Raw genomic sequence first — 16,186 nt, 5'->3', positions numbered from 1 at the left:
CAAAGACATTTTAAGGCAGTTCAGTCCTCCATCTAAATTCCAGGGGATTTCCAGTCATTCAGCCTACTAGATTTCTGGGTACATGTTTTAAAGAAAACAAAATAACCTCCAGTGCTTCATCAGGCTATCAGAAGCCATGATGGGTTTTGACATCGCAGCCTCTTGCAATAATACATAAAACTAAAGTGGAACAGGAGAAATTAGAGGATATGCAAGTCTTAAACAAGGAATCGTTGTTAACTTTTTCCTTTTTCTTATATTCTGAACTGGCTAAGGGCAATTCCAACGGGGTTGTTTTTTAAAACTGGACCTTTATAAAAGAAAAAATGTTTGTGCAATGATGCAAACATTACAGAGAGACTGGGTAGGATATAGAACCTTTCACTTCCAGGCCACTGGGTCAAACCAAACCCTGGTAGGTATTGACAAAATTTTGTTTGTATTGTGAGCTCTGTAAAACGTGTCAATAGTCTCGGTCTAATTTTTAGGAGTCAAGTACTCATATTGCATTGGGAACTAGTGGCAAACTCAACAGAGAGCTCAAAGTATGAATGAGCCATGAAGACCAAACTTCCCTCTCACTCCTAGAAGTGGCCCCTACTGGTCATTACTGAAGCAAGTTGGTGGCTCAATGTAAAAAACCCTGCACTGCAGCTGTCCAGGCCATTATCTGTTCTGTGTGTAAATAGAAGACTTCAGTCTCCAGAGCTGACGGGCTGGAACTTTCATAAACATTTAAATGGATTTTTGAATGGAGAATTTAAGCAAAGATCACACACAGCACTTGAAAGGTTCATAGTGACAATTGGATTTAAAAGAAGAGAGCCAGGGAAAAAATGTTGAAAGTGGCTAGTATAACACCATCCAGCTCACATGTTCCCCCTCAGCCAATCAGAATGAAGGATTCTGCTGAAGGAGAGCAATATCAAGAAGAATTGTTCTTCCCTCTTTTGCAGAAGTTTTAAAGCTGAATCGCTGTGTCTTTCATGGTAAAAGAGTCCTTGGTATTAGACAGTTTTATTGTGTTTGAAAAATTGAAATATAGAGTGCTTTGGAAACTTATTTATCTGGCAGAACCTCGCTGATTCTACTAAACTCACAGAGCATTTTCTTGTGCTTTCCCAGCATGTCCTTTGTAGCCCTGCCAAGCTCCCTGTGTTGAGTGGGTGACAGCTGCCATTTAATAGGTTGGCTGCTGACTCGTGTGGTTGACATGTGGGGATATGTTGCATCTCTAGTGTTGTCCTAAGTACTGTATGGACGACTGTAGGTTACCTTTAAAAATTCTCAGGAAGACTAAAAGGGGTTAAAAAGCTCACCTGCATGTCTAGTAACATAAGGGGTCTGATTTTTCTTTGCCATTCACTTTCTATAGTCATTTACACATTTGCAAAGTGCGTATAAAATGCTACTGTGCAGAATTGGTGAGGATTCTTCTTGGCTTTCTTCTTGGCAACAAAAAGAAAGCCAAGGAAAGTGTGGGCCCCTTAATGAATGAGGGAGGCAACCTAGTGACAGAGGATGTGGAAAAAGCTAATGTACTCAATGCTTTTTTTGCCTCTGTCTTCACGAACAAGGTCAGCTCCCAGACTGCTGCGCTGGGCATCACAACATGGGGAATAGATGGCCAGCCCTCTGTGGAGAAAGGTGGTTAGGGACTATTTAGAAAAGCTGGATGTGCACAAGTCCATGGGGCCGGACGAGTTGCATCCGAGAGTGCTAAAGGAATTGGCGGTTGTGATTGCAGAGCCATTGGCCATTATCTTTGAAAACTCGTGGCGAACGGGGGAAGTCCCGGATGACTGGAAAAAGGCTAATGTAGTACCAATCTTTAAAAAAGGGAAGAAGGAGGATCCTGGGAACTACAGGCCAGTCAGCCTCACCTCAGTCCCCAGAAAACTCATGGAGCAGGTCCTCAAAGAATCAATCCTGAAGCACTTACATGAGAGCAAAGTGATCAGGAACAGTCAGCATGGATTCACCAAGGGAAGGTCATGCCTGACTAACCTAATCGCCTTCTATGATGAGATTACTGGTTCTGTGGATGAAGGGAAAGCAGTGGATGTATTGTTTCTTGACTTTAGCAAAGCTTTTGACACGGTCTACCACAGTATTCTTGTCAGCAAGTTAAAGAAGTATGGGCTGGATGAATGCAATATAAGGTGGGTAGAAAGTTGGCTAGATTGTCGGGCTCAACGGGTAGTGATCAATGGCTCCATGTCTAGTTGGCAGCCGGCGTCAAGTGGAGTGCTCCAGGGTCGGTCCTGGGGCCGGTTTTGTTCAATATCTTCATAAATGATCTGGAGGATGGTGTGGATTGCACTCTCAGCAAATTTGCGGATGATACTAAACTGGGAGGAGTGGTAGATACACTGGAGGGCAGGGATAGGATACAGAGGGACCTAGACAAATTGGAGGATTGGGCCAAAAGAAATCCGATGAGGTTCAATAAGGATAAGTGCAGGGTCCTGCACTTAGGATGGAAGAACCCAATGCACAGCTACAGACTAGGGACCGAATTGCTAGGCAGCAGTTCTGCGGAAAAGGACCTAGGAGTGACAGTGGACGAGAAACAGGATATGAGTCAGCAGTGTGCCCTTATTGCCAAGAAGGCCAATGGCATTTTGGGATGTATAAGTAGGGGCATAGCGAGCAGATCGAGGGACGTGATCGTCCCCCTCTATTTGACACTGGTGAGGCCTCATCTGGAGTACTGTGTCCAGTTTTGGGCCCCACACTACAAGAAGGATGTGAATAAATTGGAGAGAGTCCAGCGAAGGGCAACAAAAATGATTAGGGGTCTGGAACACATGACTTATGAGGAGAGGCTGAGGGAACTGGGATTGTTTAGTCTGCGGAAGAGAAGAATGAGGGGGGATTTGATAGCTGCTTTCAACTACCTGAGAGGTGGTTCCAGAGAGGATGGTTGTAGACTATTCTCAGTGGTAGAAGAGGACAGGACAAGGAGTAATGGTCTCAAGTTGCAGTGGGGGAGGTTTAGGTTGGATATTAGGAAAAACTTTTTCACTAGGAGGGTGGTGAAACACTGGAATGGAAAAAAAAAAAAACTTTTTTACCTAGGGAGGTGGTAGAATCTCCTTCCTTAGAAGTTTTTAAGGTCAGGCTTGACAAAGCCCTGGCTGGGATGATTTAATTGGGGATTGGTCCTGCTTTGAGCAGGGGGTTGGACTAGATGACCTCCTGAGGTCCCTTCCAACCCTGATATTCTATGATTCTATGATTCAGCCCCACTTTGCCCAGATGTAAATGTCAGTCCAGGGTGCAAGGCAGGGGAGAACAAGGCCCCATGTGTAGGCTGCCTCCCAAATTAACCTGAGGGAATGCAATCTCTTCAGATTGTGCCGTGGCCCAAGATGCACCAGAACTGGGAATGTGATGTTGACTATAAATGGAAAGTGAAACTGACCAGTTCAGTTTCACTGTCCAAACTGAGTGAAGGGCAAAAGTTTAACCGATATCATCAGTGCTGAAAAATAAATTAAGATCATTACAGCCCTTTCACCATTAATATTCTAAGGGGTGATAACACAAGGATAGACCTTTTAAAAAAAAATGATGGCTTTGGTCTAGGCTGTGTCCCTTTTAATTACCAAGTGCCAGCTGCTAAAGCATTTCCCCATAGCTCTAATTGAAACACAGGCCAGTTTACTAATTAGCCAAGATTATAAGGGGAATGCACACAAGCAAATTGCTTTTTCTGTCAATATTTCTTTCTTCTTCCTACTGAGTCCTGGTACAACATGAGCAATCTCTTCCCGCCCAACCAGGTTAGATGGCAAGGTTCTCTACTCCCTAAGGCAGGGAGCCACACACAGATCAGAGGGGTGGAGTGGGGTGGAGGAGCAACATAGGATTTCAAGCAGGGCTGCCTGTTTTCAACCCATGATGCAGCAGCCTTGTGTGAGGGCAGTGTACAATGGAGCTGGGAAAGTAGGCAACTTCCTCAGCATATACCATCTCACTCTGTATGACCATCTGCTTCAGAGAGACTGATGCTTGAGGTTCTTTGCTCTCTGACCCCCACTCAGTGTAAGGAGAGGGGGCAGATTCGGTGTGGTGTGGTGCAGCCCAGGAACAGGTTGGTGAAAAGCTACCTTTACATTTCCCAGAGTCTGGGTTTCTCTGGGGTTCACCTGCACTGCGGAGTGCTCTGGCCAATTCCCCAAGAGCCCACCCCTCCCCTCCGCTGCCTGATTCTCTATGTTGTTGCTTACAAAAGGGAAGCAATGTAGGATACCTATGCCACCCCTGCTTTGGGGACTCTTTCACCCCTTTGAAGGCCCCCTTTATTCTTCCAGAATAGCATAAAGGGGTGCTAATGTAGGAGAGAATGTGCCCCAGAGATACTCAAAGCTCCTTTTAAAGCAGGGGCCAGGGTGACAAACCAGTATGAGCAATAGTGTCTACAGCAGATGGCACGTGCTGGATGTGAGGGGGAAATGGGCACTGCACTACAAATAAACTCTGCGCTGAGTGACAAATCCTCTTTAACTTCCTCGTAGGAAGCAGAAAGAGCCCACGTTTCACTGCATGTCCTTCATCAGGGCTCAGATGCGCTCTATTCCTTTTCCTCATTGCAGTTGTAATAATACTTTGTGCTTCTATAGCAGCTTTCAGCTGAGGATCTCAAAATGCTTTGCTAATAGTGTCTGGGTCTCACAGCTCTCTTGGGAGGGCAAAAAGCAGAGATGGGAATATGACTGAGGTCTCCTGACTCCCATTCCTGTGCTTTAGCCATAGACTCTGCTTCCTCTCCTAAGCAAGGCATACTACAGTAGGCCCAATGAAAAGGCTGTAGATGAAGGGTACTGAGGTAATGTGATGCGGGACAAAAGCCAACAAGTAGGGAGAAGCAAAGTTTTGAAGGCCCTTAAGATGAGGATAAGGAGCTTGAATGTGGTATAATGGAAAATGAGGAGCGAGTGGAGGGATTCAAATAGAATGGAGACATAGAGTGATGGTAAGGAAGATGATCTTAGCAGCTGAGTTTTGTGTGACAAGAGAAGGTGATGTGGGCTCTAGGGAGGCCAGAAGGTCTGTTACAGCAATCAAGATGGGAGAAGATGAGGACATGGACAGAGGGAAAAGGTTGAATTTTGGAAATGCTACAGAGGCTGAAGGGGCAGAATTTGGGCACAGCCTGAATATATGATTCAAGGGGGAGGAGTCAAAGATAACACCCAATAACAGGCCTGAGTGACTGGAGGATGGTGTTGTCAAGAGTGACAGAGAATGGCGGGAACAGAGAGGGTTTGGATGGGAAGATAAGCAGGGACCATGGAGGCAGGAACCAATGGAGGCAGCATGTGCCTCGCTATTCCAGAGCTGCCAGGGACCAGTTCAGCCCTCAGCATAGGCTGGGGCAGCCCTCTGTTGAACCCCAGCCACCATGAACTCTGTAGTCCTATGGCAGCTGAGGAATAGCGAGGCAGCAGCATGCCTGTAATTAGAAGAAAACAAGCCAGTAGTGAGAGGTGTCAATGGAGACAGGTTGAGAGTGGACAAGGGGAATGCAATGGGATGGTTTGGCACATGGGAGTATGGTTGAGTAGAAATGTATATAGTATAATTCCAGTTATCTGAATTTCTTCTATCCAAAAATCCTAATTATCTGAATCTATAGCATGTCCCCATGTAGCCCTGCATCTGAAGAAGTGATGTTTTTACCCACGAAAGCTTATGCTCAAATAAATCTGTTAGTATTTAAGGTGCCACTGGACTCCTGTTTGTTTTTGTGGATACAGACTAACACGGCTACATCCTGATAATTGACATCCATTTATGCAAACACCCAGTTATCCCAAAGTTTCAGGTGACACCCCCCCCGGCCATTCGGATAAATGGGAGTGTACTGTATTTGGAGCTGAATGGCTTTGGGGCAACTCATCTGAAAGGTGGGTGGGAGAGAATAGAAATGGGGCATTTCTAACTACTGGGTGGGAGTAGAAGGAAAGTAAATTTGAAACAAATGACATATGAAAGTGAGAAGAGAATGAGAATAGGGTACCTATCACAGGGTGACAGGTTTCAGAGTAACAGCCGTGTTAGTCTGTATTCGCAAAAAGAAAAGGAGTACTTGTGGCACCTTAGAGACTAACCAATTTATTTGAGCATAAGCTTTCGTGAGCTACAGCTCACTTCATCGGATGCATACTGTGGAAAGTGTAGAAGATCTTTTTATATACACACAAAGCATGAAAAAATACCTCTCCTGCTGGTAATAGCTTATCTAAAGTGATCACTCTCCTTACAATGTGTACGATAATCAAGCTGGGCCATTTCCAGCACAAATCCGGGTTTTCTCACCCCCCGCCCCCATCACACACACAAACCCACTCTCCTGCCGGTAATAGCTTATCTAAAGTGACCACTCTCCCTACAATGTGTATGATAATCAAGGTGGGCCATTTCCAGCACAAATCCAGGGTTTAACAAGAACGTCTGGATTTGTGCTGGAAATGGCCCACCTTGATTATCATACGCATTGTAGGGAGAGTGGTCACTTTAGATAAGCTATTACCGGCAGGAGAGTGGGTTTGTGTGTGTGATGGGAGGGGGCGGGGGTGAGAAAACCTGGATTTGTGCTGGAAATGGCCCAACTTGATTATCGTACACATTGTAAGGAGAGTGATCACTTTAGATAAGCTATTACCAGCAGGAGAGTGGGGTGGGAGGAGGTATTTTTTCATGCTTTGTGTGTATATAAAAAGATCTACACTTTCCACAGTATGCATCCAATGAAGTGAGCTGTAGCTCACGAAAGCTTATGCTCAAATAAATTGGTTAGTCTCTAAGGTGCCACAAGTACTCCTTTTCTTATCACAGGGTGAGTGAGTGAGTATGAATTCTGGGCATGCATCATGGCTAGAATAGAAATTCTTTGCTAGCTCATGTGGTAGAAGCTGTGGTCTTAGAGCACGAGGACTGAGCTCTATCTGCTGTGCCCTACTGAAGTTCAGAAAGCCATGGTATGATAACCACCTAGATGCCAAGGGAGCTACTTAGAAAACATGGTAATGGGCACTACATTCCTGGGATTGTGGTATGTTGCTTGAAGCCTAAGGATGAAAAACTCCAATCATGACGACTTGTTAAAGATTCCCTGATACTTTTCAGAAGCTGAAGGATGTTACCCCTGGTGTCCTGGCCTCATTCCATACTAAGTAATTGCATTCTCCCTACCTGCTGTAATCCCTCCCCCCATTTCAATTAGATGCAGTGTTCTTCACTTCCTGACTTACACAATTTTGTTGAGCTCAGTTTTATTTCCCATCCAAAAATCACACAGACGTATCCTCTTAGCCTCCACAGCAATAATTCCTATAAGTGAGAGTCTCAACAGAGACACAGATACTCCGTATTTTCTAGCACATTAATCAAATAACCATCCAGTTGTTTCCTTATGTGTTTGAAGCAGAGGCATTGTCAAATGAAATGATTTTATAGATTACTCTCTCCACTTTTCAGATGGAGAATTTAGCAACGTCGTGAACATAAAGTCTTTTAGGCGAAGATCAATGTCTATTCATTTCATCTTCTGCTGCTTACTCCAGAAAGTCTCATGCAATGTTAAGTTGCTCCTAAGTGGAGCTTGCCCTCCCTCTGGAGTTCTGAAACCAGCGATTATTATTAAGCATATATTTAAAGCAGGAGTGCCCAAACGGTGCCATCTGAGGGCTACATTGGCAAGTGCCAGAGCCCAATTTATGTTCGATAAAATAGAGGAGGTAGCAGATGCCCTTATTGTCAGTATGGATGTGTGACCCCTGGTGACTACAGAGTCCAGCTTGCTATGCTGCATCCTGGGCCGATTGACATTGATTGGACTTCCCCTGAAAAAGCTGAAGGCAGCCATTGTGGGACATTACAGGCCACGCTTTGGCCACCCCAGATTTGAAATCACAGGTTGTGCAATCTGCACGTATGGTTTTTAGAGAAGAGATTTGTCTATATATTTAAAAGATTAAAACTCTTTTAGGGGTAAAAAAGCTACCCAGCTACAAAAGCTCCCTATGTCTATGCTGAGATGCTGCAGCAGCCATGCCCTTTCAAATTCTGCACGGGCATGCGGTGGCGTCTCTTCCCTCAGTCATTCAAGAGCAGGATGCTTGGCAGTGTCATGCTTGGAATCTTACCTGAAGCTTCTTGTAAATGTGAAATGTATCGGGTCAGCTGATCTGGCCTGGAAATCTCACAAGAACAAGGGATCTCTGGAGAGATTGATGATGCTTTCTGTCTGGCCAGAAATAGCTCTGTCACTCTTTTTTTGGTGTCTGTGCCTCCAGGCCCAGTCTGAACCCAGGCAGGAGAGGTTAACTAAACTTTTGTAACCTAAAAACATACAGAGCCTAATTGAGACCGGGGGAACTCCATTGACGTCTGAATTAAAAAGCTTCTTACACCATATCTGACTTTGGCCCTTGAAGGTTCAAGTTCGTTTGAGTCTGTCTGAAGGTTTGTGTGGGTTCTTGGTTTTGAAGACTGGTTCATCAGTCCCTGATGCCTGTCGTGGTATTTAAAGGAGGCTTTTGATTGCCAGGACAGACTTTTGGGTAGCCATTGTTAGTCTCAGCTGCCCAGCTGTCAGAGGTACATCTTGTCCATAACAGAGCTGTCACACACAGGGAGAAAGGACAGGAAGTATCCCCTTCCCATCCCGCAGTGCAACTGAATCAAAGGTTTGTGAGAGAAAGCTGCCCAGTTGATCCAGGTGCTCCTCAGATCTCACTGTTTCCATGAAGGTGAATGCATTGTCGGGCCTGTTACAGTGAAAACCCCCTTGTGCCTCAGGCTGCCTCGATTAATTTCAAGAGACTGTCACAGTATTCTTGCAGCAAATGTTCCCGAGCCTCCCTCTCGCACTTGCTCTCTTCCTGTCGGTGTCCTTCTGTCACACCTCTCACATGAACACGAAGTTTTCCCAGAGTGGTGTTATGCTCCAGTCTCTCTACCCATCCATCTCCCTGGTTCTCCATGCATTACTAGGAAATAGCTGTCAGGCCAGCTGCAGCTAAGATACAAGTGACAATATTGCAATATGCATTTTGGCCTTAGGAAAATTAACCAGAGCAAAATGTGTGTCTACAGTTCAATTTGCTTTTATTGAGAATGAAAGGTCCCCCGGAAACGGAAGTCTTCTGTAGTTACAGAACATGTAGCCTGGGTAGTGGCAGTGCAACGCTGCCCTGCCAGTGCAATTGAACCCAGACCTGGAGTAATCACCCTCCTAGGGTGAGAAAGCATTTCAGCCTCTGTATAGTCCGCCTTTTTGCTGAAGTAGTCAGAAAGGGTGCCAGCCATTTGTGATGCAGGTGTTTATCCACAAGGAAGCAGACCGATGCATTTCATGTAGGCTGCTGAGCAGCTGTCAGATAGTAATAGCTTTGTGAGTACTAAGATGAAATATTATATAATACATCACCTAGCCCCAAAGCCATCCTTTCCCCTGAACATTGACCCTCCCTGCACTTTCAAAGCAGCTGCCCCTGAAAACCTGTCATTCTTATCCCTTATTTTCTGCTTCACTCCCCTCTTCCTTGGACATCAATTAACAAGACTGTAAAAACATCCTTGGACCCAAGCAATACTTGAAGAAGATAGGTGGGCTCTGTTAAAGTAATCCACTAGCCCTGTACCTTCCGAGACCTCCAAATTGGTCACAAGTGAAATCATTACGGGGGTAGGGGTATGTCTCAGCTGAGTCTCCGGGGGCCAGATTAAGCTTTGATCTAAGTGGGTTAACTGAAGTTAATTAAGTTGTATCTGCTTACACCATGAGGTAAATTTGGCCAAATCTGTGTGTGTTACAAAATTACTATGCAAAGTAACGTGTCTGTGCTCCTGGCTCCTCTAATCTGAAAGGCCTTGATCTTTTCATCTTTCTCCAGGACATCCATTCAGGTGGAATAGGTATACACGAGCCTCTTACTATAAGGCACAGGATAAAACATTTCCATCTGATCTCATGTCTATGGTAAGAGGTAGGCATCAGTGTGTGTACTTTGCCCTACTGTCTTCTCACTCTCTCTCCAGAAATCAACTGACAATTTGCTCTCTTTCTTGAGATCCCAAAATGGTGCCAGTCTTGGCTTTACCTTTGTCTTTTACTGGGTGGGCACAAAAAGGATATGCCCTGTGGTTCATAGCAAGGCCTTCAGGGTATCAGCCACATGCAGTGAGATCCTTGTGTGATTCACCCAGTCTCCTGGAGACTTTAGGGTTATGAATGGCCTGACAAAGAGGAAGCACTCTGACGTTCAAGCCCTCCAGGTCATGTTTGGGAGTGTAAGTGTCTTATCAAATTCTTGAGAAGAGGAATCCGTTTTCCTTGGGATAATAACAGTGCCCCTAGTCTTCTGTTTAAGAGCTAGGGAAAAGGGTGTATTTTCTGAGTTCAGCGTGTAGCAAAGGGGAAACCATCATTCTGCTGGATTTGTTACAAAATTCAAAGCTCTTTTTAAAAAAGGGGGGAGGGCAATTTAAAGCTTGAGGGTTCAGTAACAATCCAATCTGTAGCCAAGTTGAGTTGATCTAGGAATTCAGAGGATTTGCTCTCTTGGTTACATTGCTTCAGAGATTTTACTGACTTTCCTGAAGCCAATTGTTGCCTTGGAGTTAAACTTTAATGTTGGGGAAAACTTGAAAATCTGTCTGTCTTCAAGATCAATCAAAGTGTTCTTCATAGTTTCCCTTGGCTTTTTTACTTAATTACATTTCTTTTTTAGCCAAGGTTTTTTTCTTCCTCACAGCCAGCTTCAGTCTCAGTGAAGTCCTAATGATTGCTACATTGCTAATATCACAATAATTTCCGTAAGAGCTCATACATTAGTGTATCAATATTTTATATGCATCCTGGAGACCTAATTCCTCTATCCAGAGAACAGGTTCATCCCAGACAGCAGCAGTGTAAGCTTTTCACACACCCTGCCTCATGCAGAGTGTGTCTCAGACCCACCGTTAGGAAGAAGAAGTTGTTTAGTTTCCAGGGTCTGTTGAATTCTGGGTGCTCTTTTTAAGCCTTCCAGCATAGTGACAGAGGTGTGGGTTGTGATTTTGTCATACCTCTCCACCAGATTGATTTTGTGTGGGCTATTGAACAGATGTCAAATGGTGGTAACTTTTGATCGCTACTGAACTTGGCTGGATTTGAATGAGCGGCATTAAAGATTATTATTTTCCTGCAGGATAACTCAGAAGCAGAAGCTGGGTTATGAGGGAAATGGTTGTTATTTGCAAGCATATAACCTATATAGTGTTCAGTTTGCCTGCTTGTATGTTGTGTGCAGGGACCATTTCAGCAGCTCGGATCCAATTTGAACGAGCGCAGTGTCATTCAAGTTGATTTTTTTCCTGTAGATGCTAGTCAAGAATAGGGGGTCATCATAGTTTGGGTTTTAATTTAAAAACCAAAAGATGCAATACCCATACAGCATGTGACTCAATAAGTTTGTAGTATGCAAACCAACTAAAATCAGCTGTATTATATGACTGACTGAGTTACCTCTGATGCTGTACTACTGCTCTCAGAGAGCGAGCTATTGGAAAGGACAGCAGCAGAAGCAACACAGGGCTTGGGAGAGTGGGAGCAGCCTGCAACAGGGATACCATACCAGTTAGTCTTCAATGATTAGAAAACAGGAACGCACATAAGCACAAGGTAAAAATGATGACCAGGGCAGACAATGCGAGGGACCCTGACTCTGCAGCCACTAAGTTACTCTTGCCTAGTGAAAGGAGTAAAGCCTAAGATGGGATCATGTAGCTAAGGGCCTCATTAGCTTGCTGGGGATTGCACTTAAAGTTTCATCCATTTCTTAAGACACAATTGTTCTCTGTCCACATCCTATCCTTTTATTGCCTTGTGCACTTCTGAGTAAAGGAGCTAGCATACAAGAGTCTTGAGATTATAACCTTTCATGATGGCTAACTGCGTGTAACCTATAACCTTGTTTGTTCCCATTCTTAGCCTACACTCACGCTTGAGGCAGAATGCATCATGGAATCACAGGGTTAGAAGGAACTGCAAGGGTCATCTAGTCTAACCCCTGCCAAGATGCAGGATTTGTTGTGTCTAAACCATGCAAAACAGATGGCTATCCAGCCTCCTTTTGAAAACCTCCAGTGAAGGAGCTTCCATAACCTCCCTAGACAGTCTGTTCCATTATCCTGCTGTTCTTACAGTTAGGACGTTTTTCCTGAAATTTAATCTAAATCTCCTGTGCTGTAGTTTGAACCCATTGTCTCTTTTCCTGCTTTCTGTGGCAAAAGAGAACAACTTTTTAAGGCAGACTTTCAAGTATTTGAAGACCACGACCATGTCTCCCTTCAATCTCCTCTTTTCCAAACTAAACATACCCAGTTTCCTTCAGCCTTTGCTAGGATTACTTGCATTGTTGTACACACACTTATCAAACAGTTAATAATTAAAAGAATGTAAAGGCTACAAAAAGAAGCACCCAAAAACCATGAAATGCTCAACTAATATTTTCTCTATGGAATTCTATAGGTGGTGGGTTTTGGTGGATATTTTTTTTAAAGAAAATCTCTAAAGAAATCCTTTCCTCTGGAATTATATGCTAGACAGTAATAGAACACTCTGTACTTTACAAAATGTGCACTCAGTAAGTCATTGCTTCATTGAGGGCATAATTTTGAGTATTCAGTTTGCAGAGGAAGAGATCATATAAAATCAGGCATTCCACAAACGCCCTTAAGAGATCATATTCCACACACCCTTTCTCATTAAATGAGAATTTCTCCTTGTCTTACATATTCATGCATAGTATCAATGGAACGCTGAGACGCTGTTTGTAAAACCTGTTCTCATATAACAAAAACAAAACAAAACTTTGTGCATTCATGAAGTGTGTTTTCTAAACTCTGAGAACTTGGACAAATCCAAATGGATTCGTACTACGCCCTAGAAAGGTACATCAATGAAGCAGAGACTATGTCTTTCACAAATTTCAGGCTTCTAACCTACTGGAGCTGTTCAAAAGGAGGTTACAGAAATTGTTGTAAAATGACAAAATTGTACTTTTTTTTTCAACTCTCTGTATATTTGAACTATTTTGCTCAATTTTTTCAAAATATTCTCTCATGGGCTGAGGAAAAAACCTGGACAATTTCAGCTTTTAAAAGTAAAAATTCATAAAAGTTGTAAGTTAAGTGAAAAAGGCCCACTGGAATGGTAACACTCAGGCAGTGTTAATGACCAGTACACCTACACACTGTGGATGGATTTTCAAAACCTGTCAGAGTTAGCCCATCACTAGCCACTTTTGAAAATCCTAAAAGAGAGAAAAAGATCATACAGACAGATCAGATGTAGATCTAATCCACAGAAAACTGAAAAAACATTTGCAGAGTGTCATGGGCCCAGTCAACATTCAATTAAAAAAACAAACAAACCCACCAGTCAACCTGTGTAGGGCCCATGTGCTGCTAAGCATTTCCAAAGACGCGTAGACAGTATGCCACAAAATTATTGTGAAGAAGTCTCAGCACAGTACTCAGGTTTTCATCAGAGACACCTTGTTTAAAATCCTATGTCCTTCAAGCTGCGTTGGTGGAGACTGAAACTGTCCAGACAAAGGAGATGAGACTGTCTAGCATTAATACACAATTTCTGTACAGCAAGTGATTGCAAAAAATCAGGATGATTTAATGTAGTAAGGATTACAAGTGATTCCTCTTGCATATTTGTAATGATGAAAGACAGTGAAAGCTCATCAGTATCTATTTTTCTTCCTAGCCTATAATATGAAATCAATGGGTGACTAAGAGGGCTAGATCAAACTGAGAACCACTAAAAGGAGCGGCCTTCCACGGTGTAGTCGGACTGTAGAACCTATTAAGCAGTAGGCCATTGAGTCAAATGCTGCGGCTGGACATTTGTAGGAGGACTAGATAGTCTTATGATGCTTACTAATAGCTGAAGGTATGCAAGCTAAAGTAATGAAGTTTATCAAACTTCATGCTTCATAGTGTACAATGGTCACTTGCAGGTATGCAGAAGGAGTCTTCCCCCAATGTTACAGCATTGTATAACTGGCAAATGTTCTTTTTCCTCTATTACTCTTAAGTGAGGCACTTTTCTGAGTCATTACCCAGCAGGCATGGCTCAGTACTTACAGTATTAATCCTGGTCTGGCTGTTGACGAGGTGATATCATGGGAACTGTTTGGTTTACTCTATGACATAGCCAGGTCTTTTGATGACAGCACAATGCACTTTGGCAGGGGCATCAGCAGAGTGGTTCGGGTTGCAGAGGCACTTGAGTGCAGGGCTGAACGCTTGTCTTTCTGAAGCACTCTTGGGTTTTAAGAAGCTGAAGTAAATTTAGTGCCTGGTGCTTGTAGTAAGTTGGCTGTGTACAATTTTGATATATATGCAACCAGGACATTAAGACATGAACAGAGAGCTGCAAGACCTCCGAGATAGTGGATTGAGCCTCTTATTTTTTTCCTTCATAGAACCATAGGGATTTCCTGAATGTTTATGAATTTGTGGTTTACTTATTGAGTTAGAGCCTGATCTTCCGGATGGTCAAGTCAACACACTCAAGTTCCATCAAAGTCCATGAGAGTTCTGTGGAGGAAGCAATACCTGCATAGTATTTAGAGATAACTTAAGTGGTAGCTCCATAGAAAACACTGATAACTGACCAGTGACACCAGCTCATTCTCTCATTATAGGAAAGTAAATAATTCCTGTCATCTTGGTTGAGGAATGAAGAGGCACCGGTGCATTCCACTGATGAATATTTCCAAAGCCAGCTGACTTTGTTGGTGGAATATATGTTTGTAGTGTAAGCCACAGTCTCTAGTTTATCTCAAGGTTATTATTACTATTATTGAGTGCTGACATTGTGCTTGCACTGGACATATGTAGGAGATTCAGTCCTTGCCCTGAGGAGTTGCAATCTAGAGCAGTATGACAATACTTTCCAGTTTTCTAACACTGTCTATCCAAGGGTCTGAATGCACATCGCAAACATTAATGGAGGAAACTTCCCAACATTCCTGTGAGTGAGGTGTTAATAACATCAGTTTACACATGGGGAAACGGAGGCCACAAAAGCTACTTACAGAGATAGGAACATACAACACAGATCACATGATTTCCAGTCCTGTGATTTAACTGCATGACTTCTCCTTCTTTTCTGCACACAGACACAACAGGTTAGACGCATTTAATATACCATGTGATGGTCCAAAATTGAGGAGGTGTCGGAATTTTGCAGAGATCATTGTAGGAGGACTGTGCAGAAGAAGCGTGTGTGGAGGAGCAAATTGTTTGGAGGTTAAGTCATTCACAGGCTCAGGGCCCATCATATGGTGAATTAGCTAGTTGGCTTAGTCTTCAGAGAGAGCTGACCTATGGCTAGAGAAATGTAGGGCATTTGCTACAAATTTCTTATTTCAGAAATGTTAGGTGGAGACAGTTCCAGATTTTAATTGTAACTGCTGTTCACAGAGCTTGCCTACTGAGGGCTTTCAGTGTCTCTGCAGTGTTTGAGAGCCCTGAAGTGTATACATACACATATTTATAATGTATAAACACGTGAGCATAGATAATATAAATATAATATATGAATGTCAATGCACACATAAACTGCTTTGCATTAAAAAGTGTGAGAAATTGCACCAGAGTCTGAAAGCATGAGCTCCTTTTACAGTGAGAAAGGAGGGATGTGATTTCATATAGCACTTCCTGCCAGTCAACAAGAAAAAAAGCAAAGTGCAGGTATAATTTACACCCTGAGGCAATCGAGAGCAACACTAAGTGAAAGCAAAACAACACAACTGGCTAAGCCTTCAAGGCATGCAGAGACTGAATTGCGCTCGCTCTCTCTCTCTGTGTGTGTGTGTGTGTGTGTGTGTGTAATTGAGGGAACAGGGACACAGACTGGGAGCAAATCCTTCATCCTTATTCAGTGAAGATGCTCATGGAATTCACAAGCGTTTTGGCTGTATAAGTGTCAGAATTTGCCCCAGAGTCTGCCCAGCACAGCTTGTGGGAGCCTCCAGAGGAAGATTGTCCAGAAGAACTCTGATTAGCCAGATTAACCTACTAAATGCTTAGATTGAGGTGATTAAGTTGCAGTATATTCCCATGTGTACAGGGGGCAGGTTCGTTCACTCCTTTTATGGTTTCCTTGTTG

At 43.4% G+C, this 16,186-nt stretch overlaps 1 protein-coding gene across 3 annotated transcripts in view; it reads left to right on the top strand.

Annotated features, from left to right (window-relative positions):
* The window catches only part of SLC8A3 (solute carrier family 8 member A3), a 196,684-nt gene that overhangs the window by 128,390 nt on the left and 52,108 nt on the right, over positions 1–16,186 (top strand). The window lies entirely within an intron of this gene.

This window comes from Lepidochelys kempii, chromosome 6 (assembly GCF_965140285.1).
Source record: "Lepidochelys kempii isolate rLepKem1 chromosome 6, rLepKem1.hap1, whole genome shotgun sequence".
Lineage (NCBI taxonomy): Eukaryota > Metazoa > Chordata > Testudines > Cheloniidae > Lepidochelys > Lepidochelys kempii.
Note: the sequence above shows the minus strand (reverse complement) of the source record. Positions and strands in the feature narration are given on the sequence as shown.